Source organism: Dioscorea cayenensis, chromosome 19, assembly GCF_009730915.1.
Source record: "Dioscorea cayenensis subsp. rotundata cultivar TDr96_F1 chromosome 19, TDr96_F1_v2_PseudoChromosome.rev07_lg8_w22 25.fasta, whole genome shotgun sequence".
Taxonomy (NCBI): Eukaryota; Viridiplantae; Streptophyta; class Magnoliopsida; order Dioscoreales; family Dioscoreaceae; genus Dioscorea; species Dioscorea cayenensis.
Genome location: NC_052489.1, coordinates 13,270,529 through 13,288,814, shown reverse-complemented (window position 1 = coordinate 13,288,814; position 18,286 = coordinate 13,270,529). Strand labels below are relative to the sequence as shown.

General features: G+C 34.0%; 1 long non-coding RNA gene across 1 annotated transcript; it reads left to right on the top strand.

The window, feature by feature from the left end:
* The first annotated feature begins 11,199 nt into the window (after positions 1–11,199).
* LOC120250319 lies at positions 11,200–16,509 on the top strand. The gene is made up of 3 exons (XR_005532985.1): positions 11,200–11,291; positions 16,253–16,379; positions 16,456–16,509. It is a non-coding gene; the product is annotated as an uncharacterized LOC120250319 (long non-coding RNA).
* Positions 16,510–18,286: the final 1,777 nt, after the last annotated feature.

Below are 18,286 nucleotides of genomic sequence, written 5' to 3'. Positions count from 1 at the left end.
CCATTGAAACCTAAGAATTTGTATGCTTCCAAATATTCTTGCAAACCTTCTAGCTTCTGCCATGGATTAAGAACAAATGCAACTAAACCAATAGGAGGTATATTTTTATAATAAGACAACCATTTAATTTTCATAGTGATCAACGCACTAAACAATTGTGGATCTAATCTAAACTTCCAAAATTGTTCAGCTATGTCATCAACACCATATAAAAATAAAAGGGAAGTAGGAAAATAAACTTGCGAAAACAAATTAGTACATGTGTTAAAAACCACAAGCAAATCAATAATACGAGCGATAATTACCCAGTTATACTCATATAAACAAAAACCAACCAAGGAATCATTAACAAAGTCAACAATGTCCAATAGGGAAATGTTGCACTAAGAAGCTGATAAGTTGAGTTCCATCTTGTTTTGGCATCTTTAGGGAATTTTTTGACCCTCATGTTATGTGCTTTACAATAGTGAGCCCATTTTTTCATGAGGGTCATGCTTTTTCCCATATAAGCTACGACCTTCCTAACGGGGAGTACAAATTCTTTAAGCTCTTCCAAACCACTTTGCACACATAAGTTTAAAACATGACAAACACATCTTATATGAAAATATTTGCCACCACATGAAAGCCTCAAAAAATCTTCTAGAGGTGTAATTGAGGTAGTATTAGCGGAGGCATAATCAAAAGAAATCGAAAAAATTTTAAACATTAAACCAAATTCTTCGATAACTCCACGCATAAGTCTATAAATATTATCGGCGCTATGAGACTCGTTGAACACCCTAAAGGCGAGAACACGCTTTTGGATATTCCACTTGTCGTCAACCCAGTGTGCTGTAATACCCATAAAAGAATTTTCATGAAAAACATCGGTCCAAACATTAGAACATAAAGAAACCGAAGAGTTAAAAGTACGAAATACTCACAAAGTTGTTCCCTACCATTCTTGTATAGTTTGAATATTTTTCTTTGAATTGTCCTCCTTGAAACCTTCTTGCATGCCGGTTGCAGTGCGTCATTAATACATTCTTGAACTTGACACCATTCAGCGAAGTTGAACGGAAAGCGCTGGATGGAAATTGTCTCCGTAATTTTATCCCTGTATTTTTCTTGTGAAAATGTAAATAGAGATGATCGAGAATATGTGCCTTCATCCACAGTGAATCTATTTTGTGACTATGATCTAGCATGTCCAAGCTTGTCCGGATGCTTCTTCTCCAAGTGTCTATTGAATGTGCCATATCCTCCACCCTTACACTGTTTAAATTTGGAACCACAATAATTACATTTACCTTGTATTACAATGCCATCATTATTATACAATTTTGTAAAATGAGTTTTAAAAATGTTAGATTTGAGGGCAATTTCGGTGGAGTTGGTTGCTCGTCCGATTTGTGAGGGTACATCAACCGGTATTGATTGTTCCATTGGGCTCTCAAAATCTTGAAATGGATTGCTTTCTTAAGTAGGTGGTGTGGGAGTGGAAGCCAAACCAACAATGCTTTTTCCTCTAGAGCATCCACCACGTGAAGCCATATTGCAATATCTAAAAATTCAACAACTAATTTCATTAAAGTCTTTAACAAATAATTTCATATAAATATCAACAATACAACAATGTATTGACCCGCCGTTACTTTGCCATCATTGACGATTTTTCATTGACGATTTGTTCCATTTATACTTTTAGAGAAATATAAGCACAACTTGAGCCAAAGTAAGAAATTGGGCACAAAATAGGGTCGAAAACAACATTAAGAGAAATACATTGGCCAAGTACACAACCATGTGTGTACTTGCTCATGTACCTTTCAAGTATTGATAAGTTGAAAATCCAGGGAAATATACAGACCATGTATATGGCCGTGTACATGATAGCGGACTCCCAGACCAAAGTCATGTAGAGAAGAACATGACCGTGTATATGATGTACACGGCCACGGCCGTGTACATCTAAGAATGCAAAGAGCATGTTCTAGAGGAGTACACAGACTGGAATGAAGCACATGCCCGTTCATCTCAAGAGTTGAACAATGATGAGTGCATTTTATATCATATTTTACATACCTCCAATGCACTATTTAGCTTGTCTTTTATCGCATTTTGTCTATGAATGATGCTATTCTAGGTATGTTGTCTCTGTTGCAGGTTTTAAGGGCTCGTAACACATATGAGTGAAATCAAGGACAAAACCAACCAAAGAAGACAATTCTTCTAAGTGTCCAATACAAGCAAGGGCAGAGCACGGGGGTGTCATCTTCCCATGGTTTTCTCTGTATGGGATTCCTCTCGTTGTCAATGAGAGCATGGGCAAAGCACGGGGGTGATATCTCCTCGTTATAACTTTAGGATTTGGGTAACTTATACTTTTAGGGGAAGCAGGGTCTGTGTGCTCCTTTCATGGGCGTGCTCAAGCTGAGCACGGGTGGAGCACAACCATGCTCTCCCCGTGATTTTCTCTTGAGGACACTTAGCCCTTTTTACTCATAAGCCTCAAGAAGAGCACTGTCTGAGCACGACCATGCTCAGACCGTGTCGAGCTCGAAAAGTCCTTTTTATTGCCCAGATCTAGGGTTTCTTAGCATCTTTTGTCAGGAGTCTTCTTCTCTAGTGAGGGACCTCTCAAGAGAACGATAATTAGCCATTGCCACTAGAGCTAAGGAGGCCAAGGGTTAGTTAGAGACATCAGAGAAGTGGAGTTGCCCATTCCATGGAACTCTTGAAGTACATTTGAGGAGATTTTGTGAAAAGGGGAAAGTTTAGATGTCTCTCTTCCTTATTTTTATATTTCTCTCTCATTTGTATGAATTCATGAGGGGCTAACAGTTCCAGGGTGCCCTAGGATTGTGAACTATGTTGTCTTTGATACTTTGACTACTTGAATTCTAATGCCTATGAAGTTCTATTGTTTTCTTGTGTTTATTCATGTGTAGATGTTTGATTTGCATAGATGCTTATGTAAAACTTGGAGTGTGTGGATTACCGTAGTTGTGATTACCTAGTGTAGTTGCAAAACTTGGCTTGTATGAAGCCCGTAGTTACACTTGCAGAACTTGGTGTATTTGATAGCCGTAGATGCAACATCGCTTTTGAGCACCCACAAGGATCTTAGAATATACCTTGGTAGGCATTAGACTCAAGTCAGTATCTAGGGCACTTAGGAATCATCCCGGGGCATTGCTCTTTTGTTATCAAAACTCAACCCTAGTCTACTTAGTTCTTTCACCCCTTTGCTATTAATCTTGTAGTAGTTAATCTCTTTATCACCCTTTCAATTGACTAGACATTAGAGGATCAACTAGTACTTGAAGTCCAGTCCCCGAGGTTCGACAACTCTACCCCCTCGTGGAGTACCACTTTATTACTGGTAACGATCCATGAACTTGCAGAGAGGTCATCAAGTTTTTTTGCGCCGTTACTTGGGACTGACAACTTTTAAGAATATTAGGATTATGATGATCTAGTTTATTTATATTGTTCTTATTTGTGAATATCTCTTTTTGTTTGTTTGATCATTCATCTTATATTTTCTTTTCTTATTTTACTTTTGAATCATGAACTGATTTTACCTCAACTTATTTTGTAAAGTAACACTTGTATGACCCGAGGAAGCACTTCAACTCTATTGGCAAGCCTAGATCCTGAAGTTGAAAGAAATTTTCAAAGGTGACTGAGGCAAGTCAATTTAAATGAAGCCAGGTTTGTGGAAATCAATATAGAGGTAAACCAAGGGGAAGAAATGGCCAGGAATCAGTAACAAAACATATCAGATTTTTCCTGACCAAACTTGGAAGGAGCGGGGTCCAGTATTGTTCGTCCTCCAATTACAATAAACAATTTTGAGTTGTAACCAAAATTCATACACGTGGTACAACAGATGTGCCAATTTGATGGGTTTCAGGTTGAAAGCCCGTATGAGCACTTAAATAATTTCTTGGAAATCTGTGGCACTTTCAATGCAAACAACGTGTATGAGGATATTGTTAGCCTTAGACTCTTTCCATTCTTAGTGCGAGGAAGGGCCAAGCAATGGCTAAATTCCTTGCCACAAGGGTTTATTACCACATGGAAGCAGATGGCTGAGACCTTTCTTATACAATATTTTCCTCCGGCAAAGATTACCAAGTTTAGGAGTAATATCTCCTCCTTCTTGCAGTTGGAGTTTGAATCCTTCTACGACACTTGGGAGAGGTACAAGGAGATGCCGAGGAAATGGCCACAATATGGAATAGCAGAATGGATGCGAATCCAAATTTTTTACAATGGGCTGACCTGGGCCACTAAGAAGATGCTTGATGGAGCCTCAGGTGGGTCCCTATGCAACAAACAATCAAGTACCGCTTATAATCCGACTGACAAAATGGCAAGCAATGGCTATCAGTGGAGTTTTGAAAGGAACAAACAGGTAAAAGTTGGGGGTCTCACAGTGAATCTAGTAGTCCTTCCTCTAGCTCACATGTTGAAGCTATCACAAAGAGGTTGAACAACATGCAGTCACTCTCTCAAGCCTCAGGGCAAGCCAAGCAAGTTGACTTTGTTGGGTAGAATAGACACTATCAAAATAACCCATACAGTGGCACATATAATGCAGGTTGGAGGAATCACCCGAATTTTTCCAGGAGTTGACCCAGAAAGGGACAAGTGCCACAACAACCTAGGCCTCCTCAACAGGATGTTCAGTCAATTCCTTCTCCACCGGGACCTTCTCTTGAGTTTACAATTTTGTTGACCAGGTATATCAAGGACAATGAAATCCGTCTCATAGGGCACGAAGAAATGATGAGAAACACTAGCACTACAGTTAGGAATCTAGAACATCATATGGCCAAAATGTCAAAACTAATCGAGGAGAGACTCTCGGGCTCTCTTCCTAGTAACACGGAAGTTAATCTTAAGGAATGTCTAAAGGCCATAACATTGAGAAGTGGTAAGCAACTTCCCAGCCTTATTTTGAAGAGGTTCGATGCTAAACCTATTGAACCTCAGTTAGAAGCTAGGTAGTCTAGGATTATTGATTTAGAGACCACAGTTGACATTGAGAAGAAAGGAAAGGAAAAGGGTGGAACTGAGTTACCCAAGTACCAACCCCAAACTCTCTTATACTGAGAAAGTGAGGAAGGACCTACAAGAAGAGCAATACAAGAAGTTCCATGATGTGTTCAAGACCTTGCACATAATTGTCCCATTTGTTGAGACCCTTGCTCAAATGCCAAGGTATACAAAATTCCTGAAGGAACTGCTCACAAACAAGAGGAAGCTTGAGGAAGTGTCTTCTGTGACACTTAGTGAAGAGTGCTTGACGTTACTTACCAATAAGCTTCCTAAGAAAGAAAAAGACCCCGAGGGATTTATCATTCCTTGCACTATCAGGGAATTTGTGGATGAGAAGCTTTGGTTGATCTTGGGGGAAGTATCAACCTAATGTCCTACAAAATTTTTCAAAAACTAGGGCTCGGGGAACCAAAGTCCATGACAATGACACTACAGTTGGCTGACAAGTCCATCCGTCAACCAAGAGGAATTATTGAAGATGTTTTGATCAAGGTGGACAAGTTCATATTTCCCGTAGACTTTGTAATCCTTGATGTTGATGAGAAGGTTGACGCTTCCCTTATTTTGGGAAGATCATTTTTGGCAACCTCAATAGCCTTAATTGATGTCAAGGATGGTCAAATGACACTCCGAGTAGGAGATGAAGAAGTCATTTTCAAGCTTCGAGACTCGATGAGACACATTATGGACTTTGATGATACTTGTTATTGTGTTGATGTTGTCGATGACTTTATTTTTGAGTATATGCATGACACATTCATGAAGGATGAACTATTGCAGCTATTGGAAAATGACCACCCTGAGGCCGATGATTCAGAAGAGTTGGTGGGAGAATTATGCTATCAAGATGTAGTGATTGCGGGACCTCCCTTACCTTGTGAATCATCAAAAAAATATTCTCCCTTGCCAAGAGGTGGTGGAAGCAAGTAATCCCGAGGAAAAGGAAGCCACCCGCCCCACCACTGAGAGTAACACAATTGTCTTTCTGAATTTTGGTGAGATCAATTTAATTGATACCTTAGCACCATATTCATGCAACTGCATTTTAGGTAGCCATTAAAGGTCTTGATTTCATGAACCTCCTTGATGCGTATAGGTATGTCAAGCTCGTGACAATCCACTACAAGAAATATAGGAATAGGCAACGGAAATATTGCTACGGATTTGTTTCGTTGCTATTTGTAAACATTAGCGACGGAATTAGCGTCGGATTACCGACGAAATAAAACTTTAGAAGTTCAACTTGTTTTTATTACATTACCAACGAAATTGTATAATATAGCAACGGAAGTGTGATTAATAGCAACGGAAACGTAGCAACAGAATAAGTCCGTTGCTATTCCGTTGCTAGAGCTTACGCGCCCTAATTTTCCCGCCTATTTCCGTTGCTAATAAATAGCTACGGATTCATTCCGTCGCTATTTGTAAGTATTGGAAACGGAATCATCATAAGATTACCGACCGAATAAAGCTTCAGAAGTCCAACTTGTTTTTATTACATTACCAACGGAATTGTAAAATATTGCTACGGAATTTAGATTAATAGCTACGGAATAAATCAGTTCCTATTCCAAACTTATATATATATATATATGTATATTATTTATTAATATTTGTAATTTATATATTATTTATTAATACATTTTCACTTTTAATAACAAAAATTTTAATTATAAAATGTTTGTTATAATTAAAAATTAAATTACCTTAGTATCCAAAATAAATGTACATAAATCAACTAATATAGTGTTACCAAAATATTATCATCAATTAAGATTTTTAAGCAAATCAAATGATTATTAATAAATAATAATAAAGGTGAAAATAGCATTTCCCAATCCAAGCACTCAGAGCTTCATCATGGCACTAATTTCATATGCCCCACCTAATATTAATTCCCATTCATAATAAACCAACATTAAATTAATAATGTTTACCCACATATGCCCTTCAAAAAAGTCACATTTGTTAGTATAATCCATAAATTTAAAAAAATACAAAGATTCAAACACTCAAAATGATTGATGAAATAATTACTGTTAATATAAAACAAGAGAGCGTCCACCATTCAATGACTATCATGACTCAACCAATTTTTTTATATTTAGTCCTCTAAAAGCAAAAATCAGCATATAAAAATAAGAATATATTCGAATATGAAGATTTTTGGTGGCAAGTTATCTATTTTTCTTTCCTTTGGTAGATACATTCATATTTCTCTCACATCTCCCCAGAGTTACACAAATGCAGGGTATACATTTGGAGATCTATTAAACAAGCAAGAATTCATTGTTTAGTTAAATTAAAAAGAAACAAAAATAAAAGGAAAAAAAATAAAAAGAGAAATAAAAAAATTAAGAAACTTGATTAGCTGTAAATTTGTATCCCGATCAAATACAAATTATTTAATTTGGTATATCTAAAAATCATAATAGAAATCAAACTCAAAATTATTCAAATTGAGCTTAGAATCTTTTTTTAACCTTTTTTTAATTATATTTTTTTAAATTATTTTATTTTGTCCGTTTAAATTCATTTTAATATTTTTTAAATTTGTATATAAATATATAATATCTCCGGTGATTAAATTTGGATATAATATCTTTATTTAATTGACCGAGATCTTACCATTTCAGTTTTAAAAACTCAATCGAAACAATTATTTTTCTAAAAAAATAAGACCCGAGTTCATCATTTAAAAAAATTAACCCATGGCTCTGACAAAAACTGAGGGGTCAAGACAAAAAAACACACACTTTAAAAAATAAATGAATAAATAAATGAATAAATAAATGAGGATGGTAAACAATTAACAATCTCTGAAATATCAAAGATGAGGGGGTGATGATGATTCGGCAATTTCTACGGGTCGCCAAGTAAATGACATAAAACAGAAAGCAAAATTGCAAAACAGTCCCAACCCTAATCCCCAATCGCAGCACCAAACCCCATCTCTGCGTGGTGGATTCATCTGCCGATCGACGACATCCTCGAGAAGTTTCACCCATTCAACTCCATCGCATTGCCAAGCTCGGCCTCATCCTCATCTCCGACGTCAACCTCCGTTCCAGCTTCCTCATCAACCCTGTAGATCCCAACCCTGACGACCCTAATCCTCCCAAATATTTGGATTTTCGTGATCTCAAAGATTGCCAAGCTGAAAAACAAGGTGAAAAATGCATAAATAGCTTCTTGTTCTCCAATTTCCCTCAATTATTTATGGTGTTGTTGCTCATTGACCTTCAATTTAGGAATTTAAGGTTAGTAAGGCTTGTGTGAAATGTCATTGTTTATGGATTTATGTCTGATATATGCAAAGCAGACTATTTATATTTTTCTCTTCAATAAGAGCCCTGGTCCTTAGCTCTAAAGAAACATAAACTATTGGATTTTTCTCCCAGTGTCTTAGCATATATTTAAAATCTTTTCAAGAATACAGGCACTTTATCAGAAATGATTTTGATAGTATATCTTGTTTTGAAGGCGGAGATAGTTTGCCTATCCATATCAACAGTTTTTATTCTCTGAAAGCTTTTCTGAAACTGTGCTCCTTTGACAACATAAAGCGATTTCAAGAATCTGTGCTCGATGATGTTATCGACTATATCAAGTTTCTGAAACTTCAACTTAAGGTATTACCTCTTGTACAAACAACTGCATGATTATGATTTTAGACACAATTCCTTTTTTCATAACATTTAATGGATGTTTCTCCAACAATTTGAATCACTTTAAAACTATTATTTGCCATTGGATTTAAATCTATTGCGGTAATTTTACTTTCAGGAAATTTTCAAAATGTGCTCTGGGGGAAAGGAAAAGGGAACTCTGTGAATTTTTGTACAAATGATCATAAAATGATTTTTATCTATTGGGATGACATTCTATTGAATATAGTGAGCAAAATCTGAGACATCCAGCTATTTAGGAAGTTCATATAATGAAAATATGACAGAAAATATATTCTTAATGTGACTATTACTTTTAAATTTTTATTAGCACAAATGAGGGAGCTTCACATTGTAGTAGATAAATTAAAGAAAAACAAAACTCATCTAAAATTCTAAGGTCATTTCACCTTTTCTCCACTTTTATATTTTTGTGTTGACCATGTGAGACTTCACATTGACTTGGATTAACCATGTTTTTGATCTTTTACATTTTTTAGTTTGTCACACTTCCATGAGAAAAATTCAGCCAAGCATGGTGTCCAACATTACACAGAATCACATAGCCTTGTATGCCTTCTGTGCAGGCCGCTAACAGTCTCCTCATTAGTAGTCTCTTGCACCTCTGCGGCAAAAAGTTTGCGGAATTGATAAAGGATCACACTGCTGATGAACTCCGGGAAACATTCCGCATCCAGAATGACTTCACCCCTGAAAAAGCGGAAGCATTAAGGAGGGAGAACCTGTGGGAATTTTAAAGAAGAAGGCACATGGATGAATATCAATGTTAGGTAGTTCTTCTACGATAAAATTTTATGTTGTATATATGTACATACATATATATATGTATATATATATATATATGTACATACATACATATATGTATATACGGATCCAGAGGTCGTATATATGTACATACATATATATGTATATACGACTACTTTAACTGTGTGCATATGTTGTGAGAGTATTTTGATTTTTTGTTTTTGTTTTTTTTTGGAGTTTTGTAAAAATAGCTTTTTTTTGTAAGCGGGGGTTTTAATAGTATACATGAAAGAAGAGTATATTAATAAAAGACTTTTATTTTATTTTATTTTATTTTATTTTTTCTGATATTTTATTTATTTAATTAAGTAAATTTATTGGATTAGTGGTTCCAAAGAAATGGGCATGGAGAGATATATTCTTGGGTTTATACTTGATACTCTCTTTGCTTGGCTTCTAAGCAACAAAGGAAGAGTCTGGAGAGAAGATTTATTCTTATGCTTTTTTAAACGTTTTCTTTTTTGCAAAGTACTTGTGAACAACATGGAAATTTTCAAAACTATTGGAATATATGTCATCATCATCATAAAAAAAAAGCTTTCTTTTTTACTTTTGTGGTTGGAATTTATTTTAAGTTATATATATATATTTTTTCATGATATATATATATATTTTGAAAGAGGAATTAGATATGAACCAGATTTTTGAATTGTGGGAGGTGTTATTCAGGGAGGACACATGGATGAATATCAATGTTAGGTAGTTCTTCTACGATATGCAGATATGGAATTTATTACACCACATCTTCATTGGTTCAGAAATAGATTGGTATTTGGCTTGGGTATAAGTTAATTTACAATGTTTTAATTGTGATATTTTTATAAATATTATATATAAATATATATAATATTAGTAACTATAATTTTTAATTAGTAAACCGGTGGCCATGCGGACTATTTGCGGCTATGCACAGGACCTCCTCGTTAGTGGATTCTTTTTTTTAATTGATTATTATTATTTTACTCGGGTAATCACCTGTAAATTAAATTATTTATGACTTTAATTTTAAGATCCTATATTAATCCTAATTGTTATTTTAAATAATTATAAATTTAAATTTTGAAATAGAGTGATTATATATAAACCAACACCACCCCATTTTATTATAAATCTATAAGAGAGAACAAAATAGATTGGAAATATTATTGTGGTTTCCTCACAGCTCTTGGTCTAATAGCTGTGGATGGAGGTAAATATTTTTGCTTCCGCTAATTATTATGTAATTATTATATGATATATTTAGATGTTATATATTCCGATAATTTTTGACATGCACCGCTTACAAAATACAAAGGCTTATTGGGCAAAAATTGACCCTAATATATGAAATAGGGTCAATTTTCATTAGAATGTTTTTTTATTATAAATTATTTATTTTATATATGGAGTTTGGAATTTCTTTGACTTTGTCTTTCTAATTAAGTTAATATAATATTTTTTAGTTATGTTCTCTTCCTTTTTGATAAATTAAATGAATGTTACTATACATATTATAATAAATAAAAGATATTGTAATAGGGATTATATATATGAACTTGATTATTTCTAAACTGAAAGAATTTTTTTTATTTTAAGATTATAATTATTTTTAGATAAAAAAGAGTATTTATCTTCTATTTTCTCATCTATAGGAGAAGGCCGGGTTCATTGAAGACATCTTCTATTTCTTTGGTGTGAGTGAAGATTTTGGAATTTCTTTTGCACAAAATCATCATTACTCGAACAATTGAAGGGAAACCATATTTGGTAAGTTGAAATTGCCTTCATTTTCTTGCATTTATTTATTTATGTATTTATTTATTTCATAAGTAAAGTAAATGCATGCCCATAATAATCACAATATATAGGTTTATATGCTTTCAACATGCATGACGGCAAGAATAAAACAAATCTCATGATGTGGAAGTTGATGAATGGGTAGTGATTCTCTTTGTTGGTGGCCAACTGAAGTTTTCATGTATGTCTCTGTGTGTGTTACATATTTTATTTTAATTTTTAATGTTTTGTTTTGAGTTGATTGTATTTATTTATTGTTTATGGTGAATTAATGTGTTTATGAAAATTAAAAGTGATTATACTTTGCATGATATACTAGTTAGAGTAAATATGGTTGATCACTTTGAACTATTTTCAATAGATTTTATTTTTATTTCAAGTTAGATAAGCCTTGCTGAAATTGTAACACAAATTTATTGTTTTATGTGAGAACAGATTGTTTACTTGGTAGCTTTGTTAGACTTGAAACATGAACAGAGATCGATCTTGGATGTATTGTCGTAAGGATGGGGCTTCATTTATCAATGATGAATTTGTTAAGGGAGTTGAGGAATTTATTTCCTTTGCATATTCTCAAACTACTATTGTAAGTGGGGATTCTATAAAGTGTCCTTGTCGCCGTTGTGAAAATAGCATGTTTCAAATTGCCGACATGGTCCGTAAACATCTCTATTATAATGGTTTTATGATTGGCTATACAACTTGGACTTCTCTAGGAGAGCATGAAATTGGACAATCCTCTAGATATGGAGATGAACATATTCACACAATGCCTCAAATAGAAGCCCGAAATCCATATGCTCAAATGATGATTGATTTTATTTCACCAACTTTTAATATTCCTCGTTATCATGATACGGGTTCAAGTTTTCATGGAAGAAGAACCAAACCCCAAGGCATCCACATTCTATTCTTTTACTTGAATGATGCAGACGAACCCTTATATGAAGGTTGTACCAAGTACTCAAAGTTATCAGCTTTATCACAACTACTAAATTTAAAATCTGATTTTAACATGAGTGAAGCATGTTTTGATCGTCTTATGGTGATGATTAAGAATATGCTACCACAAGATGAATGCTTGCATGATAACTTCTATAGAACAAAGCAGAAGATGAAAAAGTCTAGGTATGGGCTATGAGAAGATAGATGTTTGTCAAAAACAATTGCATGTTGTTTTACAAAGAGGCTGCTAAACTTGACCATTGTGCTATGTGTGGGCATCCACGATATAAGATGAGACAGTTAGGGAAATCAAAAAAGGGGAAACAAAAGCAAATTCCTTGCAAGATTTTACGCTATTTGCCACTTATACCCGAGACTTCAAAGGCTTTTACATGTCCATAAAAGGCTACTGAAAAACATGATATGGCATGTGACTAATAAAAAGCAACGATGGAGTTCTTAGGCATCCGGTTGATGGGGAGGCATGGCAGCACTTTGATCAAATGTACCCATCTTTTGCACAAGAATCCCGCAATGTGAGACTTGGGTTATGTGCAGATGGTTTTAGTCCTTTTTGGACTGCTGACAAAAACCATATTCTATTTGGCGGTAATGCTTGTTGTTTACAATTTGCCACCTTGGATGTGCATGAATCAATCATATATATTTCTTAATATGGTTATTCCAAGGGAAAAAAGTCCGAGTCAAAACATTGATGTGTTCTTACGTGCCTTTGATAGATGAATTGAAACAATTATGGAATGATGGTATCCTAACATATGATGCTTTTTAAGAAACAAAAATTTCACAATGAGAGCATCATTGTTGTGGACAATTAATGATTTCCCGAGCTTATGGCATGTTATGCAGTTGGAGTACTCATGGAACTTTATCATGTCCCCTATTGTATGGGCCATATTAAGTCCTTGAGTTTGGTTCATGGGAGGAAGCCATGCTTTTTGATTGTCATCGTCAATTTTTACAAAGAGATCATCCTTTTAGGAGGCAAAAATATAACTTTTCAAAAAGAGTTGAGCGTGACTATCCAATTCCTCGATTATCAGGTGAAGAAATATTGACACAGTTGAATTGTTTTCCGAATATTACATGTGGCACTAAATGCAATGAAGAGAAGCTTATGGGGTTTGGAGAAAGTCATAATTGGGTGAAGAAAAGTATATTTTGGGAATTACCTTACTGGCACACAAATCTTATACGCCATAATTTAGATGTGATGCATATTGAAAGAAATATTTTTGAGAATGTATTCAATATGATGATGGATATAAAAGGGCAAAACAAAAAGACAACATAAAAAGCTCGTAAGGACTTGGCGGTGTATTGCACTCTCATAAAGAATTGGAATTAGTAGAAACTAATGGTCGTATTTTACATCCCACAAGCCTCAGTACACTTTGAGCAAAGAAGATAGGAAAGCGTGTTTGCACATGGGTGAAACATCTAAAAACTTCACGATGGTTTTGCATCAAATATATCTCGAGTGTGTCAATGAAGTTGAGTGCAAGTTTTATGGGTTGAAAAGTCATGGTTGTCATGTTTTTCATATAACGTTTGCTCTAATTGTCATCGCATTGATATGGTGCCCAAACTACGTATATGATGCAATCAGCTGAGCTGTCACATTTTTAGGGATTTATGCTCAACTCGAACTACATACGAGTGCATGTCGACAAATTAGAAGTTACCAATGTTGAAACAATATGCAAACTAGAAAAAATTTTCCTGGATTTTTGACTCAATGGAACATTTGCCAATACACTTACCTTATGAGGGCTAAGGTTGGAGGACCGGTGCAATATCGTTGGATGTATCCATTTGAAAGGTAGTATTCCATTGCATTTTCTACTCTAATATTTTACATTTTAACTTAAACTTTATAGTTCCATTTTTGATGTTTAGGTTTTTGCATCATTTAAAGAAAAAGGTGAAAAAAATCAAGCATGTGTGGAAGGATCTATATGTGAGGGCATATATCATTCAAGAAATCTCATCATTTTGTTCGATGTATTTTTGAATCTCTTTGTGGAAACAAGATTAAATCTGTGTACCTCGCAATGACGATGGTGGAGATGTAGAATCAGTGGGGCGACTTTCAATTTTCTCTCATCTGAGTCGAGCCTTTTTGGGCCGATGAATAATGCTAGATTTTCTAGAGGCGGAGAACATTATCTTTGAGGAACTATATGTACTTATGAATTGTGAAGAGATATATCCATATGTGGAGTAAGTATTATTTTCTAACTAGTATTTATGGCGCAAAATACAAATTTAAACTTAATCAGTATCACTAACTTTATTTTCTTAAATATAGGATGTTCGATGAAATGGCAAAAGAATGATGTGAATATCTCTGACAAGGAACTAGAGAAATTACGAGATACAAGATTTCCAAAATAGTTTAGACAATTTGTAAGTTTTAAATAAAGATATGGTTGTATTACTAGTGAATGTGTATATATGTGACACATTATTGATCTATGTCTTACACTTTTAGGTGGGGTAACATAAAGATGAAATTGATCCTCGTGTTGTCGAAATGTCATATGGTCCTAGACGAATTGCTCAATGTTACAAAGGTTGTTTCATAAATGGTTTCAAGTTCCATACACAAGACTATGGGAATAATCGCAATGCCAAAAATAGTGGAGTTTGCGTGAAAGGGAGTTCTTACAATGATTATGAGATAGATTTTTATGGTGTCTTGGAGGATATTATCCAATTAGAGTATTTTGGTGTTGGAAATAAAGTTATACTTTTTAAATGTCATTGGTTTGATATGGAAAAAGGGGTTAAGATTGATCCTCGTCATGGTCTTGTTGAAATTAAACACAAATTAGCACTTCTTAGCAATTAACCATTTGTTTTTAGCTGATCAAAGCTCACTCAAGTTTTGTTATATTCCTTATCCCTCTAGTAAGAGAGATCGCCGTGATTGGTGGGCTGTTTTTCAAAAACAAAAGGCAAGGAGTACATTTCATGTTTCTACAAGGAAGACTCATGAAGAAAGTACAGCTGATTTTGTTGATGACATTTATCAAGAAAATGAAATATGCATTTCTACATATGTTACTCCTTTAGAGGAACTTGAAAACCCAATTGTTCTTGCTAATGGTATATTTGAGGAGATAAATTCATTTGTTGAAGAACAACAAGAAGCTGAAGATGAAGTTAATGAAGATGAAGATGAAAATCGTGATGAAGACGGGGATGAAGAAAATGTGGGTGATGGAGATGATGGAGATGAATATGAAGATGATGACGAAGATGTTTTTCATTACTCCAATGATAATTAAGAGCTTTTAATATAGTACTTGTGAAGGACATATATTTTTATATCTACACTTATCTATGGTGTTTTGGTTAATTTTTGTATTAATCTATAGCTAAAGATTTTCAATTTTAATTGGTTTTAACAATTAATGTTTTTTTGCAATAGTGCTATAATGGTTAGACCCAAAAAGATCCCAAGACAAAAAAATAAAGGTAAAGGTCAAAGCAATTGAAACAAGCAACAATCGTCCTACAAAGGGATTCGCATATCGTCCACCTTTGAAAGTAACTTCCTTTGTTCGAGTCCACCATGGAACTGTGTTATGATGGCATCTTCTATGGGTAATCCGAGCTGACAAACATCAACAAATAATGATCCACCACTTGAAGTGCCATCAATTCGTCGATTGAACCAATAGTAAATGAGACATTGGAATTAGGATTACGGTGGATTATCATTGCAGGGTGAAGATGTTGCAAGACAACGTCGAACAAGGGGTCCTACTTTTAGGATAGAATCGCTCGAGAAGATGCAAATAAAAAATGTACTTTGACAATTCTTGGTGATAGGTAATTTATTGAAATTTTTGTATTTAATGTGATATATTCACAAGTGATTTTTTCTTTGGGTTTATTAACTATTTCTTTTGTTTATATATGTTCATTGTTTAATTGCTAATTATAACTTGGTACAGTGTTTTTGCGGAGAAAGGGGTGTCATCAACTATTGTTAAAATAATTAAAAACTATTTTACTGGGGTGTGGCCAACGTGGAGAAAAATTCCAGATGATGTAAAAGAAGCTATGTGGAAGAAATTTGGGGTAACTGTCAATTGTGTTAATCTTATCTTAACTTGCTTTTGTGGAGGTGACTTTTAATTTTAATGCACAATATTAGGAATATTTTAATTGGCCCCTACAAGAGGAACCTAATGTACGAAGAGTATTGGAAAAGACATGTAAGGAGCGATTGAAGGATACATTGAATGGTGAAAAGAACAAAAAGCTATGAAAAGAAAGTCTGGTGTCACTAATATTGTTGATATTAGAAGTGTAAAGGAATGAAAAGGCATTGGATGCCAACTGAAATTTGGGATGCTTTAATCGATACAGTTTGGAGTACAGAGAGTTGGCAAAACAAATCCAAGAAAGCATTGGTCAATCGTTTAACTGAAAAAGAAGGAAGTATTACAAAACACACTAGCGGTTCTCGTTCATTTCTTGCTACTCAAAAGCTAATGGTATATAATTTTTTCACTTCACTCATATCATGGATTTAATTTTGCCAATTTGTTATACACATATTTGCAATAATAAAATATATGTATAGTCTAATTAAAATTTTTTCTTATGTAGGAAGAAGAGCTTCAACGACCAATACATTATCCAGAATTATTTGAGAGAACTCATAAATGGTCAAAAGGAAGTGGCGATTTTGTAGATAATAAATCCAAAGTTGTTAGTGTATGTTAATTATTAGTAATTCATTCCTTAAATTGTGAATTGTTACTTTATATTTTGGTAAACTTAAATCAATTAACTTTTTTTTTTAATGTTTTTCACTTGTTATAGGATAAATATCAATCTACATTATCCGAAAAATATGGTGATAATACTTCTGATCATCCTGAGTTTGATCCAGAAGCATGGGCGTCATCAATTGGAGGAAAGATAGCTACACGCACTCATGTATATGGGTTTGGCACCATGGTCAATTCTAAAGCATTATTTGATGCTACTTCTAGTACAGCTGCAAGCACAACTAACTCAGTTTGTGGTCCTTCTACAAGTACTCCACATATGGATGTTTCTCTTAATGATGATAGAATTGTGAGTTTAGAGCAGAAGCTTGAATCATTGACTAATGATGTGAGTCAAGTGAAGAATGCCGTAGGTGACATAAGCGACTTAAAAAATCAATTTCAGATTATGATGAGTTTCATGATGGAGAAATTTGGATCAAATATTCCTCCACCAACAAGTAAATAATTTTAGGTATAAATTGAATATTACTTCTCTTAAGTTTTAGTGCTTTACATATAGATTTCTACTTGCAATTTAAATTGATGGATTTTAAAATTTCATGATTTTCATAGAGGAAGATCTTGGAGGCAAGAAGAAGCAACACTCAAGGTAATTAAATGTACCTTCATATATTACTTTTACTTTGTTTATTGTTCACAATTGTATTTCTATAGCAATTTTATTTGATGGATTTTAAATTTTTATGATTTTAATAAAGGAAGACAATGGCCAAGAAGAGGGAACAGAGAAAATCAAAGTAATGTTCACGATGACTTCTTATTTCACTTTGTTTGTTGGTGACAAGTGTATTGATGGATTAGAGAATTGTTGATGATGGATTTATGGTTTGTGATGGAGTGTTGGATCATTTGTATGGATAATTTGTTTTTGTTATGAATTGAATGTTGTGATCATTTGTATGGATTAATTGTATTTTTGTATTTTTTGTATGATTGAAATGATGGATTATGGATACTTGATGAGATAATTTTTTTGTGGATCATTTGTATTATTCGTGTTTGAATGGGTAAATTTTTTTATTTGTGCAATAAATTATGCAGGTTGTGTGAAAAACAAATTTAGTAGCTAATAGCTATGATAATTAATAACAAAGAATAGCAACGGATATTCCGTTGCAAAATAACAAATGATAATGGAAATTCCATTGTAAATAAAAATAGCATCGGAAGTACATTTGCAATACA